Source organism: Centropristis striata, chromosome 17 (genome assembly GCF_030273125.1).
Source record: "Centropristis striata isolate RG_2023a ecotype Rhode Island chromosome 17, C.striata_1.0, whole genome shotgun sequence".
Classification (NCBI taxonomy): domain Eukaryota; kingdom Metazoa; phylum Chordata; class Actinopteri; order Perciformes; family Serranidae; genus Centropristis; species Centropristis striata.
Window position 1 is genome coordinate 22993621 of NC_081533.1, and position 24511 is coordinate 23018131.

The following is a 24511-nucleotide window of genomic DNA, read 5'->3' on the forward strand; positions in this document are numbered from 1 at the left end:
AACGTCTGTGCAGGCTGTTCATTTAAGTGTTATATTTCTGCTGCTGGGCCATGATGACACATGCACTCACATGGAGTTTTCAACTAAAAGTTGTCACACTGTTTGAACACACACATAATTTTCCATCACATAGACTTATACATAGATGCACTCTCTTTGACACACACACACACACACACACACACACACACACACACACACACAGAACACCAGCCATCCTGAAGGAACCACAGTCTTTGGGTGTTTGTTCTGCGCTCACCCCGGTCGCCTTTACGCCTCCACTCAAAGCTTCTCTCCATTTTCATGTCACGGCCACTTGCAGTAGCTGAGGCATTTACTCCGAGTGACTTGCAGTTGTGAATACAAGCCATAAAAGAAATCCAGATTTGAGGGGACCAGCTATCACTTTAAGAATAACGCTTTACAAACAGAGGATTCAGTCGAGTTGACTTGTTTATGAATCAGTGTGTCTGCAATGTCTTGGGACAACAGCAGTAGTAACAACAAGGAAAAGGGACTTTTTTTAGCTGCTACCAGAAGCTCTATGGGTCAGTCTGTCAGTCGGTCCACAAAATTTCCCCTTCCTCCAGCAGCAGTTTTCAGCCTCCAACAGGGGTGTCAAACATGCAACCTGAGAGCCAGAATTGGCCTGCCAAAGGGTCTGTTACAGCCTGCTGGATGAGTTAAATAAAAATATCAGAAAAGTCATCAATTCCATGTATTTAATCAAATGCACTGCTACTCCTATTTGTCCCCTGGGGGTCACACTGTCCTAATATGAGACCCTATGCTGGATACGCTATTACACTACATGTCACAGCACTGTCAAGCATAGGTTACTTTGATGTAAGAGCTGCTGGTGGAAAATGTCCTTGTCAAAAGAAAAGTGTACACAGTGTCAGGTGTTTCAAGAAGAAAATGAGATGTAAAGTAAAATGCTGTTCAGGAGTTTTTTTATCACCCTGACCAAAAAACAGTTCTCTGAAAAAACAATGAATACTTACTGTGCTCATATTTAAAGATATTGCAAAAATAATGTCAATCAGCAGCTTTCGTACAAAAGACATGCTAAGTCACCACCAAAATGTTTGACAGCTTGTGCCAATTGAAGGGGTATAGCAATGGGAGTAAAGTGGGACTATCGCAAAAAGGTGCATAACTTCTAACTGGATTTACAGACAGAAAGTTTGGTCAAGAGCCTTGCACAAAGAGGGAGTTGCAGTGGGAGTGGCCTGTCAGAGTTCCTGCTTAATTGAAGACACATTGCCCCACCCCATACTATAGCCACACCCCCTTCAATAACTAACAACCCATTCATCGTAGACCCTTGTCTGGCAAGAGTTTTTACCCTAGGAGGCTGAAATTTTGCATGGATGTCAAGTGATGGTGAGGTAGTGTGTGTTTGAATGCAAAAATATGTTGATGCATGCACAAATGTGGTCGGAGCTATTGTGGACATTGTTTGTTTTGCAAGAAAGGGGCCATATGGACCAAATGCTTCTGCTATACTGGAAGAAAACAGGCATGTGAGGCATTAGTTTCAGTTCAATTAATCTCCTCTGGACATAATTCATAAGAAGTTGGCACTCGCCTTCTCTGTTTCTCCTCCATTTCTTTAATTTCAAAAGTAAATACCCCTGTGGTGATGAGAAATCACTGCCTCTTCGAATGAATGCCAAAAAAGAGGTGTGTCAAAATGTGTGTGCATGTGTTTGTTTGTTCATATGTTTGTGTGTGTGTGTGTGTGTGTGTGTGTGTGTGGGCCTGCGAGCGATGCCAAGAAGCAGTACAGTTTGATAAGAGAGCAGATGGATAACACGAGCGCGTTTGATTTGTTTGTGTTCAGGAAATGGGAGCAACAGAGCTGTGGTAAAACTAATGAAGTTAAATGGAACCAAGTCTTTTCATTAGCACAAAGCTTTCCCGTATGATGAAAACCCCCACGCTGCCCTTTCTTTATTTCACAGGAGCGGCAAAAAGAGCCAGTGAAAACGCTCCATGTCCAAAATGTATTTTCAGAGGAGGGCATTATTTTCAGGTGAAAGAAAAGATTAAAATGGCTTTATTTTCAGATTCATGCTGACACCCGCGCCCTTTAGCAACAGGTCGCACTCAGGGGCTTAAAGAGGACATGAAAATTCCACAAACACAATAACAAAACATGAAAACTTCCACAACAAAAAAGCAGTCGTAGAGAGTGTATTAGCACAGCAGTGGTGTTTGTGAAAAAGCAGGAAAAAACTAGAGAAGCAGAGCGACTGCAATAGCATGACAACAGAGTGGATTATGGTTATTTAGGAGCGCCTGTTGTCCCCTCCTGCGTCATTATATTTTTATTGTTTTCCCGTTTATCGCTCTATCACTTCTGATCCCTTCTTTAAACCAATCAGAAACCCACCGGACACGACAATCCTCCCTTCACACACATACAAACCTACACACAAACCACCCGCTCCAGTGAAGCTGACACTTGCAAGATTTCACAATCACACATGCATGCACTCGTGAACACACCGTCACACACACACATTGCATGCGGAATTACCTCGCAGCCATGCATGCAACGTGGCTGGACAGCTTGTATGTGTGTGTGGACTCTTATCAGATTATATAAGATAGGTTTGGGTTTATGCTGCTGTGACAGATTATTGGGCAAGAGAAGGACAGAAACAGCCAGGACAGAAAGGACTAGAACTAAACAGATAAGTGAATTAGGAAATATAATGTAGGATAAAATGTTTTAGGGCAGGACAGGGTAAGATCTCTTATGGTTGAGAGGATGTTGAGAAGGGCAGGAAGAGACTGTAATAAGGACATCAGGGAGCGATGGTGGAAAAGGGCCAGAGAGGAGACAGAAGAGGGGTGAAGCAGGGGGGATAAAGGGAGTAACTAACCCAGGAGTGGAGTGACAGACAGAGGAGGGCACCAGGTGAGGAGGCCATAGGGAGTAATGGAGCAAGCTGGGAAACAGAGAGGAGAGAGAGGAGAGGAAGCAAGACAGAGAAGGGGATTAGGGGATGTGAAGAGGATAGAATGAGAGAGAGAGACTGATAGAGAAAGACAGACAGGAGAGAAGCAGATGAGTGAAAAGGCAGTGGGGGAGGTATTCAGAAAAAAGATGTAGCAGTGGGAGCGACTGTATAGAAGGGGAACAAAAGAACAAAAAGGAAAGAGGTGGAAGGAAATTAAATTGACAGTAAAACGGGGAGACAGAAATACAGAAAATATAGCTACAACTATTCTCTGTACTGTCATAATAAATCATACACCAATGATGGGACTCGTTCTTCTTTGGGATCAGGATTTTTTGCTATACATTAGGTTTGATTTTAAAGCTACAATAGAAAATATATATATTTCATATTAACAATATGTCAAATGTGTAATATGAAAGAAGACGCTGACAGTGACAAATTCACAGATATTTATCACCAACTCTGCCAAACTTTGTGCAAATGAAAGGCTTTGTTCCATTAAACTCTACCAAACTTCCCCTTAGTTCTACTGAGTGTTTTAGCCTCTTTCAGCTTGTTGTTTTGGTTTCAAGGCTTACTATGTTCATGCTTCGGCCCAAGCTTAATTCAAATGTGTTTCCAGCCACCAAGCAACCAGCACCAAGCAGCAGATGGAAAACTAGTGACTAGCTGGTGAACATAGCGGAGCATTTAGCAGCTAAAAAGCTACATATTTCCCTTCAAGAGCTCATGGAGACAAAAGCAGAGACAACAGAGAGTGGATATTGGATTTATTTTCAACAGGTGGCAAAAAGCATGACTTTGAAAGAATGAAAATTATCTTTTAGTGCTATAATTTAGATTATAACTGCATGAAGAAATACATTTCTCAGCAATGTTTTTCTGAGGGAAAATGTTCAGTATATGTTTCCCTGGGTCAATATGTTAAAATCACCCACAGCTTATAGCTTATATAAGTGGCTGAACACATGTTTACCATTTATTTGCATTTTGAACTGCAAAGATAGCCCTTAGCGATCTCTTACAGGGTTTGTTTATATCAAGAGAAACACATGCCCCGGGAACATAGGGAAAATCCTGTGCCATTTTGGGTTGTTTCTGTGTTTGGGGGCACAGCTGATGGATGTTTAGTTGTAAAGCGAGGGCTGTCTCATGCACATACTCATGCTTAATGCTACTCTGCACACCAATTTGTGGACGGAGGCCTTATTCCTAAAAATATTGTTGCTAGGCTGCTATTCTGAAGGCTGCCACTTTAGTATGAAAATTGCTCGTTGATCTATTTAAACAGTATTACTGAAATAACATCAATTTAAGCTTGGACTATTATAGTTAGCAGAAATGAAGTTTGGATCCGTGCCTTTGTTGACATATGCAACAGAAACACACAAATATGTAGCAGTAGTGTGTATGTTGTGGCACTAACATCCTAAATATCCCTGTAAAGTCTGACATGAACTTTTATTTTGAAGGGTAAAGGTTAACCGTTGTTTAAGTAGTTTAGCAATCACCTTTTTTCTATGTTTTGGGTTTTTGTTTTTTTGCTACCGTATGTTCTATATGGTATTTGTTGCAGGAATTGTGGTCATTTATATCAAGGCAAACCCTTTAGACATCCACATATTATTGGAAAAGAGAATAAACTGTCCACTAAATCTTGATTTCAATGCCAATGTACAGAGAGAGACAGAGAGAGAGAGAGAGAGAGAGAGAGAGAGAGGTAAGAGGGAGGACAGAGAGTGAGACGGACATGGAGACAGGAGAGATGGAGAAAATTAAAGAGTGAAAGCTGTACTAACAGGGTGGAGAAGGAAAGCGAACAAAAAAATAACAGGGTAGAGAAGGGAGGGAAAGAGGTAGAGAGAGTCCCAAGCAGAGAGAAAAAATGCTTCATCTGTTCGACTAGCAGTAGCCACTCCAAAGAGGCTCACACTCTCCTCAATGATTTCTGCAAACTGTTCACTTCACATGATGCCTATTCAAGCCTGCCCATTCAAAAAAGCTTTAAAGGTCAATGTATTCTTCATCAGTGCCCATTTTCACAGTTGATTGGATAAGTCTGTGATTGTCCATTTCACATCATTCATCCCATTCATGAATTCAAAAGAGCAGACTGTGCTGAATCTGGCCTCCGAGAGTGGCTGAGAAAAGGACAAAGCTGTTTTTTCCCTTGCTGTCTCTTCCTCTATCCCTCAGAAATCATAACGACCATAGTCACTTTTCTCCACTTAGCGTAGTGTCATGCTGCCAAGCATCAAGCCATCCCCAAAATGTAATTTAAGGCAACAACAACATCGCCAACAACAATAACAACATCTCCGGGACAGTCTGGCCCGTGAATCATCACAAACAGATCGCACAGCAGACACAGACAGGCAGCAACAGACACAAAGACAGACACAGTTACTATCTCTCAGTTCAGGTGTGTGTGTCACAGGCTGAGGTTATTCATAAAACAAATGGCTCCCCTCCACCTTGGAGCTTTCTATTCTTAGCAGCAGCAGGGCGAGCCTCTCTGCATATCAATGCTCAGCTCATCTTTAAACATCATCTGGTGGGGTGACAGTGATGACGGCGCCATCAAGCGTGTCTGTGTCTGTCTGTAAATGTACGTCTGCCTGTTTTATGTTGTTCAGTGTTGCAGTGGTAGTGTGTGTGTGTGTGTGTGTGTGTGTGTGTGTGTGTGTCTGTTATTTGTTATTGTGAGGTGATTGTATCGGGCTCTGCCTTGTCTCTGCTCAAATCCTATATCAAGGACCGCACCTTTCGTGTAACTTGGAGGGGTTCTGTTTCAGAACCCTGTCTACTCACCACCGGGGTCCCTCAAGGCTCTGTCCTTGGTCTGCTCCTTTTCTCGATATACACCAACTCCCTTGGCTCCCTCATCCACTCGCATGGCTTCTCCTATCATAGCTATGCCAACGACACCCAGCTAATCTTCTCATTTCCCCAGTCTGAAACACAGGCAGCAGCACGTATCTCTGCATGTCTGGCCGACATCTCCCAGTGGATGTCCTCGCACCACCTCAAACTCAACCTGGGAAAGACTGAGCTACTCTACCTCCCAGGGAAGGGCTCCCCCACCACTGACCTCCACATCACTGTCCAGAACACAGTGGTTGTCTCCAGAAAAACCGCCAAAAACCTTGGCGTGACTCTTGACAACCAACTGTCCCTCTCCAAATACATCACCGCCACCACCAGATCTTGCAGATTCTTGCTGCATAACATCAGGAGAATCCGCCCGTTTCTCACCCAGAGGGCAGCTCTGGTCCTGGTCTAGGCGCTGGTCATCTCACGCCTGGACTACTGCAACTCCCTCATGGCAGGTCTGACTGCCAAAGCCATCCGACCTCTGCAACTCATCCAGAATGCAGCTGCTCGATTGGTCTTCAATCTTCCCAAATTTTCACACACAACACCCCTCCTCCGCTCCCTCCCTTCACTGGCTACCGGTGGCTGATACGCTTCAAGACTCTAGCTCTGGCGTACTCCGCTGCTAATGGTTCACGTCCTACTTACATCCAGGACTTTGTCAAACCCTACACCCCTGCCCGTCCTCCCCGCTCTGCATCAGCCAAACAGCTGGCGACTCCCACCCTGCGTGGGTCAACTCGCCTCAAAACCTCCTCCAGACTTTTCTCTGTCTTGGCTCCCAAATGGTGGAACGAGCTCCCCACCGACATCAGGACCTCAGACAGCCTAGACATCTTCCGCTGCAGGCTGAAGACCTATCTCTTCCAACAATACCTCGGTTAAGTTATGGTCACCAAACATATATATATATTTTTTTTTTAAATGCTCTTCTTCTTTTCTCTTCGTCTCTTCTTCTCTTCTTTATCATATAGCACTCCTGTAGCAATGACAGTTGGCTCTTAAAGTTATGTACTTGATTCCTGTGGTCTAAGTCTAGTCCCCTCTGGTTGAATACACTTATTGTAAGTCGCTTTGGACAAAAGCGTCAGCTAAATGACATGTAATGTAATGTAAATTGTAACCAAGATCCAAGGACAGCAGCTGCCATGGGGGATTGAAGCTAATCTTTAAAGATGAATATGGTAACCTGGTCAAGAGGCCTTGAACGATATCATTCATGCCGGATTCTGCAGAAAAACCTCAGCCTGTCTGGCATAACTAAAGATTAATGTGTTACATCCTAACAAGTGACTATTCCATTTCTATTAAAACATTCATCCGTTTGAAAACTGACAGATGAATACAGATGAAGTCAATGCAGAAGTGACATAAACCTGCATTCTTTTAAATGGCCAGAGTTTAGGGTTTCAATCGCTTGTTTCACATCTTCTTCAGTACAGCACAATCATTTTGATATTAAATTATTAAATAAAACTCCCATTTTGAGTAAAATAGACGATAAAGCAGCATATGCTTAAGGGAGAGGCTACCTTGTGATTGACAAGTCGCTACTTGGTGACTGTGAATGCACTGGTCCCAGAAATCTAGATGGCAATGGCCAAACTTCTAACTTGAGCCTTCAAAACCGCAGTCCACAAGCCAATGGGTACGTCACACTGGCTACAACCACTTCTTTTATACAGTTAATGGTAAACACATGAAAGGCCTTCTCGAGAGTCAGTGTTTGGTTTGTCCTGTCTGGGCCACTGTAGAAACATAAATGTGCAATATATTGGACCCCTAGTTAAATATGAAGGGCTCATTCCAAGCCAATGAAAACACAACAATTCTTTGTTTCAGACGAAAGTAAAACATAGAAATTAATATTATGTTCCAACTATGCCAACATATGCAGATCCCTTTGCAAGTTATTAAGTATTGCACTTTTCTTTTTGGTTCACTTACTTTTCCTCCACCTACATCATGTACTTCACTTAGTAATGTCTGCTTGAGAAAGTCACTTTTAACCAATGCGGACCTTGCTGCCATTTTGCAACCTAATCTATTGGGCCAACTGTACGTGGAGGACGTGCTATCTCTGACTGTGATAGATTGTTCCTTGTTTGATTGATGAGCATTGGCAGAAACTGATGCAAATGGAAACAATCTTATCTGCGTTTGCCACTTGTCTGTGGGGGTAGGTAAAATACAGCATGACATAACAAAACTAACCCAGAAATGCAAGGTATAATGCCACTGTAGTAAAGATATTAAAGTGTATTTCTCTTTTAACACGCCTCTCTCAGGAACCACATTCAGCCCTGCCACCTTGTTCATAAATGTATGTATAAAAACTGGAGCTTTATGATCTTCTCAATCCAAAAAGGCGTTTGTAACAAAAATCTTTATGGCTGTTCTTTATAGAAAAAAACAACTTCACCCTCTGATGAATATGTTTAAATCAATTTTGCAAGTATAAGCTTACACATGCGCGTGATAAATAGATAGTGATATAACACAAACAAATACCGAGAGGAGAGTAATAATGCAAGAGCCCACTGTCTTCTCTGGTTTGGTCAATATAAGGGCTAAAGCAAAAATGGTGCATGCTGCATTCAGTGCTACAGGCTATTAACGACTCTGTTCATCGTTTGCTGCTTTACCTCCAAAGGACTGAGCGAGGTACACGTGTGAGGGCCAGATCAGTCTGCCGTGCAAGTGAGATCACTGTTGGTACATCAGAAACTGCCGCCCAGCTTGGAAATCGCACCATTTGGCAGTAAACGTGTCAAATGAATCCCTGAAGTGATGCTTTGGGAGTGATTGGAAACAGAGTGGGATGAATGATGTGAGAGGGCGAGCCAACCTGTTTGGCCTCACGAGAGAAATCAGGGTGATATTAGGTCGACACTACTCATCTTTATTGTGTGTTTTTTTTTTTTTTTAAACTCAGAGGGCGTTACATTCAGAATGAATCTGAAACCCATAGTGCTATAGCCTTCTGTGTAAGTGATTATTGATTTTTTTGTTTTCAGTGATTGTGAGTGAGCGTATTCAGATTCCTTAGATACATAACCCTTTATCAGGCAAAGAACTATATTTGGTAACTTCAGGTAATATTTTGAGAAAAAAGTTGCAAATTTACTAGATTAAAGTGGCAAATCTACAAGAAAAAAAGTCGCAGATTTAAGAGATTTAAAGTGGCAAATCTGCGCGTTGCAGATTTACATGAAAAAAGTGAGAAAAAAGCAACTTTTTTCTCACAGATTCACCACTTTAAATCTCATAAATCTGCGCATTTTTTTCTCGTAGATTTGCCACTTTAATCTCATAAACTTTTTCCTCAAAATGTTATTTTCGTATGGTTTTTTTACACATTCTGGCAGTATGTAATATCCTCCAATATTCTCTAGGGTTGAAATTTGGAATTTGCAAGTATTTCAATGAGTGTCCTATTAAGGGTTAAAGTGGTGAATCTGGGACAAAAAGTTGCTTTTTTCCCCACTTTTTCTCGTAAATCTGCGATTTTTTTAACGCAGATTTGCCACTTTAAATCTCTTAAATCTGCAACTTTTTTTCTTGTAGATTTGCCACTTTAATCTAGTAAATTTGCAACTTTTTTCTCAAAATATTACCTGAAGTTACCAAATATAGTTCTTTGCCTGATAAAGGGTTAAGTATCTAAGGAATCTGAACACGCTCACTCACAATCACTGAAAACAAAAAAAATCAATAATCACTTACACAGAAGGCTGTAGCACTATGGGTTTCAGATTCATTCTGAATGTAACGCCCTCTGAGTTAAATTATGATGATTTGCTTAGATTTTGCATTTACATTTTAGGCCATTGTGTTAAACACATTTTAACTTTTCTATAAAAACAAGTGTTTCCTAACTGTTTCCTTCCACCTCAGGCTTTAGGTCATGTCATGTTTTCTAATTTCATGGCTGAATTTAGCAGACTCCTACACGGACTGTAAAGTTTTGGGTTTGATAGACTAGTCTGACAGTATGAGCACCACCCCTTGGCCTTCATTCACAGCACACTCGAGTCCAGCAAGTGTTGAGGTGCCAATATGTGATGTGGCGTTTGGGCAGCACAGGCAGCATATTTGGCACTTTCCGTGAATGTCAAACACTGCATAAAACAAAACAGGATAGGCCAACGACTCTGTGCCACGGCGAGACAAGAGATGAACACTCTGATTTATCACTGTCCTCACATTCTATTGTTATGCTGACTTAATTAATCAACCTGTAGGCAGGACGCCGTGCTTTTAAAGGCCTCGAGGGGGGACTCACGGTTAGAAAGATTAAAATGCCTCTTGAAATCATCCTGATTAAAGTGGCAGTCTAAACAGATGAAGGAGATGGAGTGGGCTGTTTAAAATTTAGATTCAGGCCACTTTTTCGAACACAAGAAAAAACTACATTAAAATGTAGTTGGGGAGTCAGTTAGAAAGCTGAAAGCTGAAAGTTTAATGATCCCCGCGGGGAGAATGCACGTGGAAACAGGCCATACTGCACTGCATGCATCAGACATATGGAGCCCCACAGTGTCAAGTATTACATTAACTGATTGATGATTCAATTGAATGAATAAAAAAGCAATTATGATATAAATAGAATAAAGGAAAATACATTGTGTAAAGTATATCATTGAACCATTAAATTCTTTATAAATCATAGAAACTTAACTTATAATTGTAAAACGTTATTTTATTACTCATGTTTCAACTTATTGTTATGAATGGGGTCGTATGATGCTTTACAAAAACTTTTGCAACACTGTTTGTAAGATATCCAACGACATAACTGAACAAAAATTAGAACAAGGGGTGCTTTGTTTTAAAAGAGGGAAAAAATAAATAAATAATACAATAATACAATACAATAATAGACATGTAGACATGCAATCATACCCATTCATATACTATGAAACATATGTAGGGAAAAACGTATAAATAAAAGAAGGGCATTTTGGGGAAAAATACACTTTACATTTCTACCATATTTCCTCAAATGTACCTCTCAAAGCTTCAGGCGGAAAATGTCATAAATTATATTGTACTGTACCATTCTCCTATGGATGGAGTGTCCGGCTTAAGCTATTTCCTTGTCCTGGCCTTTCTGGCAGCAACACTGAGTATGCCAAAGGCTTAACATAACTACTCACCTCCAGAACATGCAGTTACATATATGACAAAGAACAAGAGTAAAGAATTTACCAAACTGCCCTTTTTAAAAAAGTCTGTTTTCATATTATAAAGGCATATTCCCAATAACACTTTCATCATGACATCACCCTCTCACCTTTCAGCCAATCACATGGCCCCTGCCCCTTAATCAAGCTAGCAAAAACAATGTCAAAGTATGTTTAAATCGACTAGAGGTGCCAATAAACCAACATCTCTCATTGTGTTTAGCTTAACAAGGCTGTGTATGCTAACTAGCTAGCTAACTGGCTGAGGTTGTGTCTGGATGTATTACTCAGCATAAAAGTGCAAAGCCAGTTTTTGCAGTGTTTGCTAGCTGACGTTAGCTAGAAATACAAAACAAAGAATAAGAAATAAAATAAAATTATTAAATATGTCTTTGATTGAATATTGAACACTCTGGCTCCATACCAGCGATGAAAATTGACTTTAGGAATCAATGAAGTAACCGCCATCAGAAACACGCCTGGACGCCTCAAGGGGACAATAAAAAAATAATTGTGTTTATAGATTCTGAAGTTATGTCTCATTCAATTAAAAACCTAAAACAATCACATCAATTATTGTCAAATAACATTATTTCTCCCCTGGTAACCTTTATAGTAGCCTCTAGGCTGCATGCTTCTTCTTTTTTATTTCTTCTTTTTCTACTTCCCATTCGTTATCAACTTCATCTTCCTCCTGACACCATTCAGAACACAAGTCATCTATCTCCAGGGCTAACAGCCCCCCACTGACACTACTAACAGCATGTAACACACACACACAAACACACACACACACACACACACACACACACACAGGAGAGAAGAGGATTATGACCGCAGGGACTTTCCTGTCCCTCCCAGCTATTGGTCAGACACGCTATGCTGTCAGTAGCGGGATCCCATGGGTCAGTAATCGGTTACAGCACAAGTAACCAGAGACCAGTGCCAGTGATACACATAACCAGCTTAACATGGACAAGAATAGAGGCCAAAATGTGGGTTACCACCTTCTCCAGCGGGGAAAGTGACTGCGTTGTTTAAGTCATTAATGGATTAGATGAGGAAACAGTCACAGGATAGGAAGCGACAGACAGACAGAAAGAGAGTAAGTCTTGGTTATTTTTGGCAGCAACACAAATACACAGAGACTCTGCAGGTACAGACGCAGCATGCATTATTTGTGTACACAAAGCACACACATACCTAGTTGCAAACTATAAATGTGACGGCCTAACCAAATCAATGCCAATATTGACATTTCTAGGATTAGGACTCTGACAAAATAATGCATAAATGCATGTGGTTTTGCTTCCAAACACCTGGTTTCTCTGGACTTGCAGTCATTTACAAACACAGCTCACCGAGGAGAAAAGAACTGGAGGGATGGAACAAAATCAACATGGATGTCAGGGAAGCCCAAAACATACTGTCGCTGTGCCCGAGTTATTTGGGAGCACAGATATATACACAAACTGAGTGGGTTGTCTTTGTATATATATATATATATATATATATACACACCAGTGTGTACACATATATATATATATATATATATATATATAAATTCAAACGCTTTACCCATCACCAAAGTTTCATCAAGCCTCGATAAGTTGTTTCTGTGTCATGGCCTATAAACTCAGACTTAACTGAAGAGAGTGCCCTTTTATTGTCCTTTCATCATTAAATCATGTAATCTTGCTGCCAGGAAATATACTTTTGACCCTTCTCTAGTTTCTAAAAGCAGCTTTGCATGTCTGAATGGTCTAAAATGTATCACCATGCTGCAGACATGGCCCACATTGGCTCTCGTAGTCAATAAAGCCCACTAGATAGTAGCAGCCAGCTAGACGGCATCAAAGCTGCTTAACACAAAGACTTTATTGTTGCTGATGGAAGCTAAAAAATGGTTTGAGATATGCAAATTAACCTATAGCCTACATTTGCTTAGACAGCTTGGGTGTCTGAATTATTGAGAGGGTGACATATCTTTATGTTAATTATTTAGCTTTGATGAAAAAGTCAGTGTGATCATGATCATAATCACCATTGTGCCATAAGTTCAGCTATTATTATAAAACTACCACCATATACATCGTTATCATTATTAACCGGCACCGATAACATCATCAGTATCATGACAAAGCTGCCGTTATTTTAGGTATTATAAAAAAAAACACCACCACCATCAATAAAGGTATAATACGTCAACATTATCATCAGAACTACCACCAACTGAATTTTTGCTGGCACGATTTTCATCATCATCATTATCATCATTTTCAAAACTGACTTTACAATCATTTTAATCATCACCACCAGCATCATTATAATTCTGCTCCTCCTCCTCATCATCATTATCAACATTATCAACATCATCATCATCATTCTGCTCCTCTTCCTCCTCCTGGTCATCATCATCATTATCAATATTAACAAAATCATCATCATCAACATCATTCTGCTCCTCCTCCTGCTTTTCCTCATCATCATCACCATATTTTTTTATCATAAACACCAGCAGCACCATCATCTTTCTACTCCTCCTCCTCTTTATCATCATCATCAGCATCACCAACATCATCATTCTGCTCCTTCTCCTCCTTTTCCTCATCATCCTCACCAGCACCATTTTTTTATAATAATCACCATCATCATCATCATTCTGCTCCACCTCTTCCTCCTCCTCTCCATCATCATTATCAATATCAACATCATTAACATCATTTTTATCATTAATTCCCAGCATCAGCATCAGCAACATCATTCTGCTCCTCCTCATTATCATCACTATTATCAACATTAATGTCAATCAAACAATAAACCCAAATACCTCTATATCAATATTGCAACAATATTTTGGGTTGACTATGTGCTTTCACACAGTAATTTACACAATGAGATTTATATAGATAAGCAATCTTCCTTAATGTGGTTATAATGTGGGTGAGAACAAATAATAGAACAGCTGGGGAAGTCTGGCAAATTCATAAAAGTGCATAATTTAACTGTAATGAAGTCCTTAATAGCAGAAAAAGATGAAAAATTATGATATTAAGACATCTAAAATCTTTTTTTTTTTTAAAGATTAAGTGTGATATGATATCAATATATTATCTCTGTACTGTCTGGCCCTATATAAATGTAAACAATCTGAGACAAATGCACACAAGAAAAATATATATAATCATTATATCAAGCAATATCATCACCATCACCAGAACTCCCACCATCACCATTATTATCATCACCAGCACTAAGAGAAATCGTTAAAGCGCATTTAAACATTATGATCAATCAACAAAGGGCTGTAATCTGTATGAAATAATACATCCGATAACGCCAATTAAATTTGGTCAATTTCATCACAATCAATCATCCCGCCTCATGGTTATTTCCCTCATAAACACATTCTCATACACATATTCTGTTTGGCTGCAGTTCCCTCTAGTGCCTATCCAATCCTCTTGTGCACCCTGACCCGGAGCGCAGTCCCTCCGGACCCGGATGCGTTCACCATCTCTGACCCTAATCTCATCGTCCCTCGCCGGCCCCCGGCGGTCCACCACCCCCGCTTGACAGGGTTATACCCCTGCAGCTTTTGGGAAATGTCACTCACCGTCCTCCAGCGAGCCTCTCTGATGGAGACAGTGCGCAGGGTGAATGTCTAACTGGAGAGGGACTGGAGGCGTCTCCCGGACAGGGCAGGGCTCTGCGGTGTCGCACACACCTGAGAGAGACCCCCGGTCATGCATCGCTGTCCGGCAGACTCCCTCGCGACCTCTCCCTGAGCGATGCGATCTCTTTCCCTGTGATCTCCCCCTGACAGGTTCCGTGCTCCTTATTTACGCACGCATGCACCGATGTGTGCACATTACACCAGCCACTGCAATTAACGGGACTGTCAAAGTCCTCGCGCTTCACACTTCTTACCACGATTGTCTCCTGTCACACACACACACACACACACACACACACACACACACACACACACACAGCTCTCATATGGCAGTAACAGAATAAAACAATCATAATAAAGGCACAATAAATTCATATTAGAATAGTAATACACACGGTTTTTTTGCGTCTTCGGTACTCTAGAAGAAGCCCAGGTCGGGATCCGTTCATTCATTCATTCACTCATCCTTCTATCTGATCATCCTTCCCTCCGTTCAGTCCCTCATTCAGCAGCTGAATAAACGGCTCTTCTTCTCTGAAGCGGCGGCGGCGACAGAGCACGCGCACTTCACCCGTTGGCTCGCTTGCGCGCTCTTGCGCCCTCCCCACTCTCTCCGTCTCTTTCACTCTCTCTCTCTCTCTCCCTCTCTTTCCCTCTCTGTCTCCCTCTCTCTCCGTCTCTTTCCCTCTCTCTCTCCGTCTCTTTCTCTCTCTCTCTCTCTCCCTCTCTCTGGCTAGGAGCATCTCCCCCTCTTCCCTCTCGCTTTCTAGTGCAGAACAACAAGGCAGGGAACTGAGAAAGAAAAAAAAAAGAGGTAGACGGAGACAGAGGAAGGATGAGCTGATGTGAGCAGGAGTGGAGGGATAAGGCAGAGAGCTAGATAGCGCTATTGTGTGTGTGTGTGTGTGTGTGTGTGTGTGTGTGTGTGTGTGTGTGTGTGTGACCCAAAGGAGCATGCACTCACAGCAGCACTGATAAAGGCAGATCATTGGAGAGAGGAGAGGAGAGGAGAGGAGAGGAGAGGAGAGGAGAGGAGAGGAGAGGAGAGGAGAGGAGAGGAGAGGAGATCAAATTAAAATGGTAAAAAAGTTAAGGGCTGGAACCACAGACTGTTTACAATATCAATCATCTTCCTAATGAATCAATGTATTGTTCACTCTTTCAAAGTTTTTCTTCCCTTATCTCCCGTAAGCATAATGTGAGATAGTTTCCTCAAAAACCGTAATCATTAAACAGGTCAAAGATTAGGGCCACACAGACTGAAGTCAGAATTCAGAGATCAAAGTCAGAGTTATGAAATTAAAGTCAGAATTGAAGTCAGAATTCAAGATTTAAATTAGAATTCTGAGATTAAAGAATTCAATAATCAGAATCCTGACTTTATACTAATGTTAATCTCAAATTAAATTTTCACATGTGGCTCTAATCCTAATTTGTGATAATATATCACAAATTGATAATGCGTTTCACTAGAGATCTATGGGGGTGGGTTGGTTGGATGGGAATTTATTTGCTCTCTACAGAGGAGGAGGCAAAGACAGATAGCCTTCGATGAGATGAGATGGAGGATTGAGGGGGGAAGAGATTGATGAGGGAGAGAAGGGCAGTGAGAACATTGGAGAAGTGGACAAGGAGAGAAAAAAGAAGTGAGGATGGATGAAAGGATGAAGGCCACAGAGGAGAAAAGAGGTAAAAGGAATAGGGGGGCTGGATGGCGACGAGGCAGCAGAGGGTGGGAGGGAGCGAGGGAGGGAGCGAGGGTGCTGTGACGATGGGAAAAGGAGCGGGAGGGAACGGAGGAGTGCTGGAGTCGATGTAAATAATGAGAGAGTGAGAGAAGTAGTTTTACATTATCCGTCTTTCCGACACAGTTGATCAGAGTTCTGTCTCAGCGTGAAGCATGGCCTTTACACCGCCAGCAAATTCACACCCTGAGGGGACGCACAAGCATGCACGCACTAACACTGAACAATTCCAACCCAACTCTTACGTACGCTTGCACACACACACACACACACAACCATCCATGTCCAAATGCATTTGAGCTAAACGCTTAACTGCAAATTCATAGCTGGACAAAAAAGGACATTTGCACTCAGATGCACACAGAACAACAAAATATGCATGAAAGAACAATACACATAAGCACATGTGCAGACATACAGATGCCAACACATCCACCGCGCCCACACACACACACATTACTATTACAGCTCCCACTGAGAGTCTAGAAGTGAAGAGAAGATTCTGTGAATGGCTGTGCATGTAGCAAGTTATTAATGAATATTTGTTTGAAAGCGTGGAAATATTCTTCTTCACTCTAATTACAAAGATGCATTCTCTTTCATCTCCTGTTTTTAATGGATAAAGCTGACAAAATTTGTGTTATTTTCAAGAAATCCCATTCACTCAACACTTCCACATCCTGTCTGTGGTGCTTAGCCTCCATGTACAGTACAGCAGTAGCAGGATGTATGTGGGGTCGACTCAAGATAAACTACAGAGCCCGTGTTCATGAGGGGACATGTTACCCAGTACAACAGCGTGGTGCTCTAATGTGTTTTTAATAGTTGTTGGACAATGACAGAGCTCTGTGGCACAGAGGGATGAGCTATATCACGCTGTGGCCACACAGACAATACTTGTCCCTCCACAGAGGGAGGAAGTCAATGTGGATGAATGGGTCATTAACATGGGAGGCTTCTGTTTGTTTCCCATTACATACTGACAATCAACATTGGCTTCTCTTAACCATGGCCAGTCGTTTCCTTACCTTAACTAATACATCATCAAATCTATTGCTGTTCTTTGCAAAACAGGGGATCTGTTCAATAACTTTGCATATATTGTCCTGTTTACTTATATGTCCATTTTTGGGAAATGCATATCAAACAGATATAGACCATTTAATTACATTTCAAAAAAGAGCAATTAAAATAATAGATATCGAAATAAATACTTTAGGTGTTTAATCAATCTTTATAGGGTTTGGCAACTTAAAGGGTTTTTATATTTTTGAATACTTTGAGGAATAAAAGAAATTAAATTTCAAGGTAACTGTAATTCAAGAGGGTTGTGTTCCTTTGACACATGTAAAGTGTGAACCAATGAATAATTAAGGATTATTGATTGATTATTATTGATATTCTGGGGTATTTTATGGATAGGCAAACAAAAGCTCTGGGCTTCAGCTTCTTCCTTTTTGTAAGTATCGACTGTGTGACTTTTATTGTAGGAAATGGATTGGTGTCAGTTACATATTCACATAAATTGTTATGTTGTTGTTCCTTATAATGTGTAACCAAAATAAACCATTCATTCTTTCATTCATTCATTCCAATTGTAAGTATGACTAAAAAAGTCCCTAACGATGTAGTGGTTTAAATCCCAAATACGATGTTTCCCTAATCCTAATCACGTCAAAACGCAAAAAAGGGTAAGCCCTACCAAGTCTCCTACACGGGAGTACGACTCACAGACTTTATAGTTGTTTAGCCTCTTTTTGTTACTTTACTGTGTCTTTGTATGGTTGCTATACACCTCTCTGTGGTTTAGTGTCTCTTTGCAGTCATTTTGTTTTTGTTTGGAGTCATTTCGAGTAGTTGTTTTGGTCTCTTTGTAGTCATTACATGTCTCTTTGTACTTGTTTTGGTCTCTTTTTAGTCGTTCCATGTTCCTTTGTAGTTGTTTTGGTCTCTTCGTAGTAGTTACATGTCTCTTTGTAGTTGTTTTGGTCTCTTTTTAGTCATGTTTCTTTGTAGTTGTTTTGGTCTCTTTTTAGTCATTACATGTCTCTTTGTACTTGTTTTGGTCTCTTTGTAGTCGTTACATGTCTCATTTTAGTTGTTTTGGTCTTTTTGTAGTTGTTTTGCGTCTCTTTGTGGTCATTTTGAGGCTTTTCCTGGTTGAAACAGGTCTCCTTGAGATACATTTTGTAGGTGAAGATCATACAGTCTATGGTGAAGACCAGTGGTCCCCCTAACAGTTTTGGCCTGCACTCATTAAGCTATCCAGGTTTGGGGGTCTACATTGTAGCATTGATGTCACGAGTCATTGATTAACTGCCCAAAACTACTACTAAACTACTGAGACACCTCATATCATCTAAAAAGAAAAGCCAATTTGTTAACTGCTGTAGGGTGAGTCCCTATTGATTGGAAAGTAAAGGTGATACATCAGTAAAAACAAGTATCCAACACTCACAATGCAAACATGAGGGTCTCAAACACTCTTGTCTGTTTCTAATGGAAAACAATGCTACTTGTCAATTAACATAATCCAAATCCCAAACTATGATTACACTAGAAAATTCTTATTTAAAGCAAAGAAAAACAAATTTTAGGACACCATACCTGATTCCAGCTTCCAATTTCTTCTTTTCAGATTACTAGGACTTCGCCACACGCCGTTCCTAAGGCTGCACAGCATCAAAACATTACAGATTCAGTGCCAATTAACCCTCCCCCATCACCTCGTAGTGTCTGCCTTCCTCACTACTACATTGCCAAACAAACTACAATGACATCTCAGAAGTTTCTACCCAGTTTCTATGGCAATGAGAGAAGAAGAAGAGCCTTCTGTTGTACGACTATAGCTGAACATGATGACTATACCGCAGCATTTCGGCGTCTTTGAAAGCAGCAGTTTGAAGCGCTTCTGCCTGGGGGATAATTGCGGTCTTCCATGAAATATTAACTTGGTTCTTTAGCTTGAGACTTGTGAAAACTGTGGAACATTGGCTGTAGTTCTGCTCTATCATATCACAGGATTCATGCAATCTAAATTAATCTCAATGTTTGTTTGTTTGAGATTAGTAAAAACAAAATATGTAAAACATAAATAGTTTGGATCAGCAAAACCCATATATACACCCATACACTTCACTTCAAATACTTCCTCAAGACCATTTTTCATTCTAACATTTCTACAACATTACCCACTATGTTACTCCGCGCAAGCAAACTAGCTCTAATTAGAGATGCATTCAACAGGAACAATGTAACACTCTTTTTGCCCTTTCAGCTCTCTTGCTGCTGATGCTCACAGCTCAGTTTTGCATTTCAGCATAAGTAAAAAAAATAAAAAAATAAAAAAAAGCCTTTTATCTGATCAAATCTAAGGGTGGAGTACATCACAAATGTATTGCACAACTGTCAAATGGAGACCTGTTCTCGACCTCAGGTTCAAGCTTTTTTCCACAAAAATGTATGTTTCTTTTCCAGTTTACACGCAGTGCAGTTATTATGTTGTTGACAAATTATTTTTTCTCAAGAAATAATGAGAATTTCCACATGTGCACTACAGAATAGTAATAGTAATTTTGAGGGGATGCTTATTAGTTGGTGCCGAGGGTGACAGCAGTCTTCCAAAGTCCATGTTCATGTAAACACACTGAAATCCAAATTATTAATTACCTCAGCCCCACAGGGAAAATTAAAGGTTAAGTTAGGGAATGATGGTTTCTTTGGTAGCGAGGCTGCAGGCTGTGACACCTGTAGAAACACTTCTTAAGAGCTGTAATTTCAAGCTGCCTTTGGACCGACTCCCTGGATGATCAATACATGCTGCTCTCTGTCATGTTTTCCACACACTTTGGCAGACAAATAGTTGGCATAGCACGAAAGCCAGTTAAAAAATAGGCTAGCTCTTCTTCACACTGACTTGGCTCCTGTTCCCTACACACGTCCCCTTTGCAGTCAGTATAATCTGGTCTAAACAAGAGTTGCTGCATTCAGTGAACATCACAGTAAACACCAATGCAACACTTGCTACTGTATTGTATTCAGAAATGTATTTATTTATTCTATTGTGTGGGGGATTATTTAGAACATTACACTAACAACCGACCGTACCAGTAGAGCAGAAAATCATGGCTTTGCTGTGTAGCTTCCAAGGGTAAATGTGTGTGTGTTAGATGTAGAGATTGACACCATAACCAGAACTTGATAGGCAGATGGTTGGTCTCACACAACCATCTGACGAGAAGCCGCCATCGTAAACCTTTTGGAAAAAACTACTTTGTAGGTGACTGGATGAACCATCAGTCTATCACAGGCTGCCGGAACAAGCTGGGAGAAAAGCGAGACATTTTTCTTCTCTTTTTCCAATGAAGAAATATTATCATGTTATCCGCCCATTAAATGGCTGTAATGAGTTATCAGCCTCATACAGTTGGGTTAGAAGGTGCCTGCTCTACATATTAGTATTTGTAAAAGGCCATTATCAGCCAATTAAATGTCCGGGACATTTTCGTTAGGTTTCACTTTCAGTTTCATTAGGTGTTCGGACAAAATGGAAGACCTTTACTCCAGAAATAATCACTACAGCCACTAGAGGTAGGCACCTAGTAATAACTGTTAATATAGGAGGCCTTTTCACTGTCAGATAACAACCTTATGGACCTACTGGATGGATCAGGTCCCTTTTATCCCATATTTATGAGGCTGAAAACCACTATAACGCCCATTCAATCATTTAAACTAGGTAGTCACACACACTACTTGAAGCCTGACAAGATGGATTTTCATGTAATCTAATGATATTGTGACAATCCAATTGCACTCTCCTGCCTGTACACTAAACATGAGGCTACTGCCTGCAGCTGGTTAGCTTAGCTTTACTTAAAGACTGGAAACAGAGGGAACAGCTACCCTGACTCTGTCCACAGGTAATGCAATTCACCTGCATGCACTTCCAAAGCTAAACAATGAATATGGTACATCTTGTTTGTTTTAGTTTTACAAAAACATAGGTATAGAGGAGGAAACAATGTGGTTTTACAAGGGTGATATGCGCTTTCACAATCCAAAGTTTAGTCCGTTTCAATCGAACTCTTGTGCGGTTAAATCTTTGTTATGCTTCATTTGGTCGCTTGTGAGCGTTCCAATCGCACTCACAAAACAACCGGTCTGAGATCACTTGAGACAAAAGGGGGTCTCAGTCTGTTTCTAAACAAACCCTTGTGCTGTTCGATTGCACTGTGAACATAATCCGACCCTTTTACAAGATATTAACCAAAATGCAGCAAGTATGGGCGACCTGTGAGCTGTACACAGAGCGACAGATGCAACAAGACTGGGAGAAGACTGACTTGGACTTCTGCTGAAGTCTGATGTTTGCTTGTCATCTGGGCCAAAGAACACATACAGGAGACGCCACAGGTCCACAAAAACAATTACGTCTATAAATCTTTCGAGATTAACCGGAGGAGAAAAGACTTCTGCACATGATAGATCAGTGCAGAGTCATGGTAAAAAAAAACTTCTATTGCAATACATCATGGTGCGTTTGGTTCCATGTTGCTTTGTTTAGTTCTGTGTTTACATTTTCCACTGTTAACTTTTCAACCAATAAGAAATAATATTGTGGGTAATACTGGGTATATTTCCAGCCCTCTGTCTTCATACAGGCCCAAACAAGATTAAAAACAGAACAAACTAAAAGCATTAATTTCACTCTGATTCAGACTAACCAAACGTACTTGGGTAGTGAAAGCCTTAAATATTTCTTGGCAAGGTTCTAATTTAACAGGCTTTAACCTTTCACTGAACAGATATGAGAGTGGTATCAAACTTCTCATCTATCTATGAATAACCTTTTCCCTTTCTAGCTCATTTCCACTATCACAGCATGCACCTATATCACACAAGTGAATATAAATACATACTTCTTGCTTCACTTTCACCTCTAGTCCTTTGATAAGAGCATCTTAAAGTTTACAGACAAAATGTATCCTAATACAAGCACAGACTGACATGAGTCTGTAGCAGGGTGATGTTGGAAAAGAGATTGTGATTATAGAAACTACCTTCTGTAAATAAAAGCTAATAGAGGCCAACGTCCCCAAATCCCATTTCAGAATCCCCTCATGCACTAGTGAAGACAGCTCAAATATTGGACATGATTACACTGTAGTCCACTAATCAAGCCATTCTGCTTTATCTCTAATCTTATAAAGCATTGTTGGCTCCTGATTATTCATGAGCAGCCTCAGACTCATTGTGTCAGGCCACTGAAGCAATTGTAAGTCATGCTGAGTACAGTCCATAGGGGAGCTGTGAAACACAACCAAATGATGAGGAGGAGGATTGCCAGCAAATGAGCCTTGATAATTTAAAAGGGAAAAGATCAGCGTCATGGCCACACTACACTGTTTCTCTCTCCGTCGGCTAAAATATGCAAGATAATACACTCTTCCCCGCTTGTACATACACCCACAGTCATGTCCAGACACATGAAACCACACACATGGGTTCAGAATCACACGACGCTCCCGCACCCGCTGCTTGATTGTTTCTGTCCACTCGAGGTTATTACAGTGCTAACGGCCATACGAGTGCACCAAAGCATCTGTGGCTTTGGCATCCTGGCGTTTGGCGTGTCGTCAATCACCGTGAAAGTCGATTGCTAAGTGCTCACGGGCTCTGGGGCCGATTGTTGCATGCTCAAACAAGATCATTGTACTGTAGCTTACATGTACACAGACATACATTTACACATACATGTACACACGCGTACATTTTTTAGCAGATGCATATATTCAAACAAGCACGGTGTGATGCTCCAACATGCACAAACACACGCACAAAAGATTCAGATGAGATCTGGACCATCTCCATCAGCCTTCTGGCTTATTGATCAGTGTTGAAATGGAGTTGCTGATCAATCAGGAGGCTGAAACCAATCAGACTCACACGCACATGTGTCCTGCCTGATCCTGTTGTACTTGTAAATGCTCTCTGGAGGCCAGATGACGCTTGTGTTACCAAAGGTGGAACTGATCTGTCATCTATTAGAGAAACAAGATTTTTTTTCCTATAATCAGTCACCTATCTATGACGTACATCTTCACCACAGCCATGATGACAATATTTCTTGTATAATCATGTCTGAGCTTCTTCTGCCCCTTGTTGCTGTTGTGTAATTCAAAAAATGTACAGTTGATGGGAGTGAAACTCGTCCCTTGGGAGAGTTTCACTTCCAGCAACTTCTCCTTTGTGATTCGTACTTTTTACAGTCCGTGAGAACATGCTGCAGGATTGCAACATGCACATGAGTTTCTGCAACTCCATCTAAGAAATTAAATGGTGGGAGCATCCCGGTGGCTCACAGGTAGAGCACATACAACAGAGGCTTAGTCCTTGCAACGCAGCAGGCCCAGGTTCACATCCCTGTCTCCCTCTTTCTCTACCACTATCAATAAAGCAGAAAAAAAGATTTCATACCGTGAGCTAGCATGCACACATTTTCATTAATTCTGTCTCATATATGCACAGATTCTTACTGATCAGCAAACAGAAAACACACACAAATATCAAAAGCATCATTTTTGAAGAGGGGTTGTTTGAGATGATTATCCATATTCAGTGTATCACCTACAAAAGATGGCAGCGAGCACGCCCCCAGGGCTGGCCTGGAAGCTAAGCAATGTACTGCTGTGGATCTGTTTAAGTATATTCTATAATAAGAAAATTTTTACTTCTTTGCCTTGCCTTCAGACAGTCTTGTTTTAGTCTGCGCAAGGAGAAATTACGCTGTTCTTTCGTTAAAGTCTCCAATTTTGACCTCAAAGAACACAAGCTGCTGGTTTCCTGCTGCTTCGAAGTTTGTTTGTGTTGTTGTGTAACTTTTGTGAATCCAAACTAACCCTTTCAAAGTCACATAATAGCATAGAAAAATTAAATAACTGAGGCAGCAGTAGACAAGCAACTCCTGTGTTCTGCCGGGTAAATTGAATATATTTGTCAATGGAGTCTGGTGGCTTTGACAAGAGCATAGAACAGCTTTATTTTTCCATGCGT

The 24511-nt window shown here is 40.9% G+C and overlaps 1 protein-coding gene across 1 annotated transcript in view; it reads right to left on the bottom strand.

The window, feature by feature from the left end:
• Nucleotides 1-15197, bottom strand: part of slc8a4b (solute carrier family 8 member 4b) — a 118684-nt gene extending 103487 nt beyond the window's left edge. Inside the window, exon 1 of the mRNA XM_059355039.1 lies at nucleotides 15107-15197. The gene's annotated coding sequence lies outside the window, so the exon portion shown is untranslated. The remainder of the gene's footprint in view (nucleotides 1-15106) is intronic.
• Between the last annotated feature and the right edge of the window lie 9314 nt (nucleotides 15198-24511).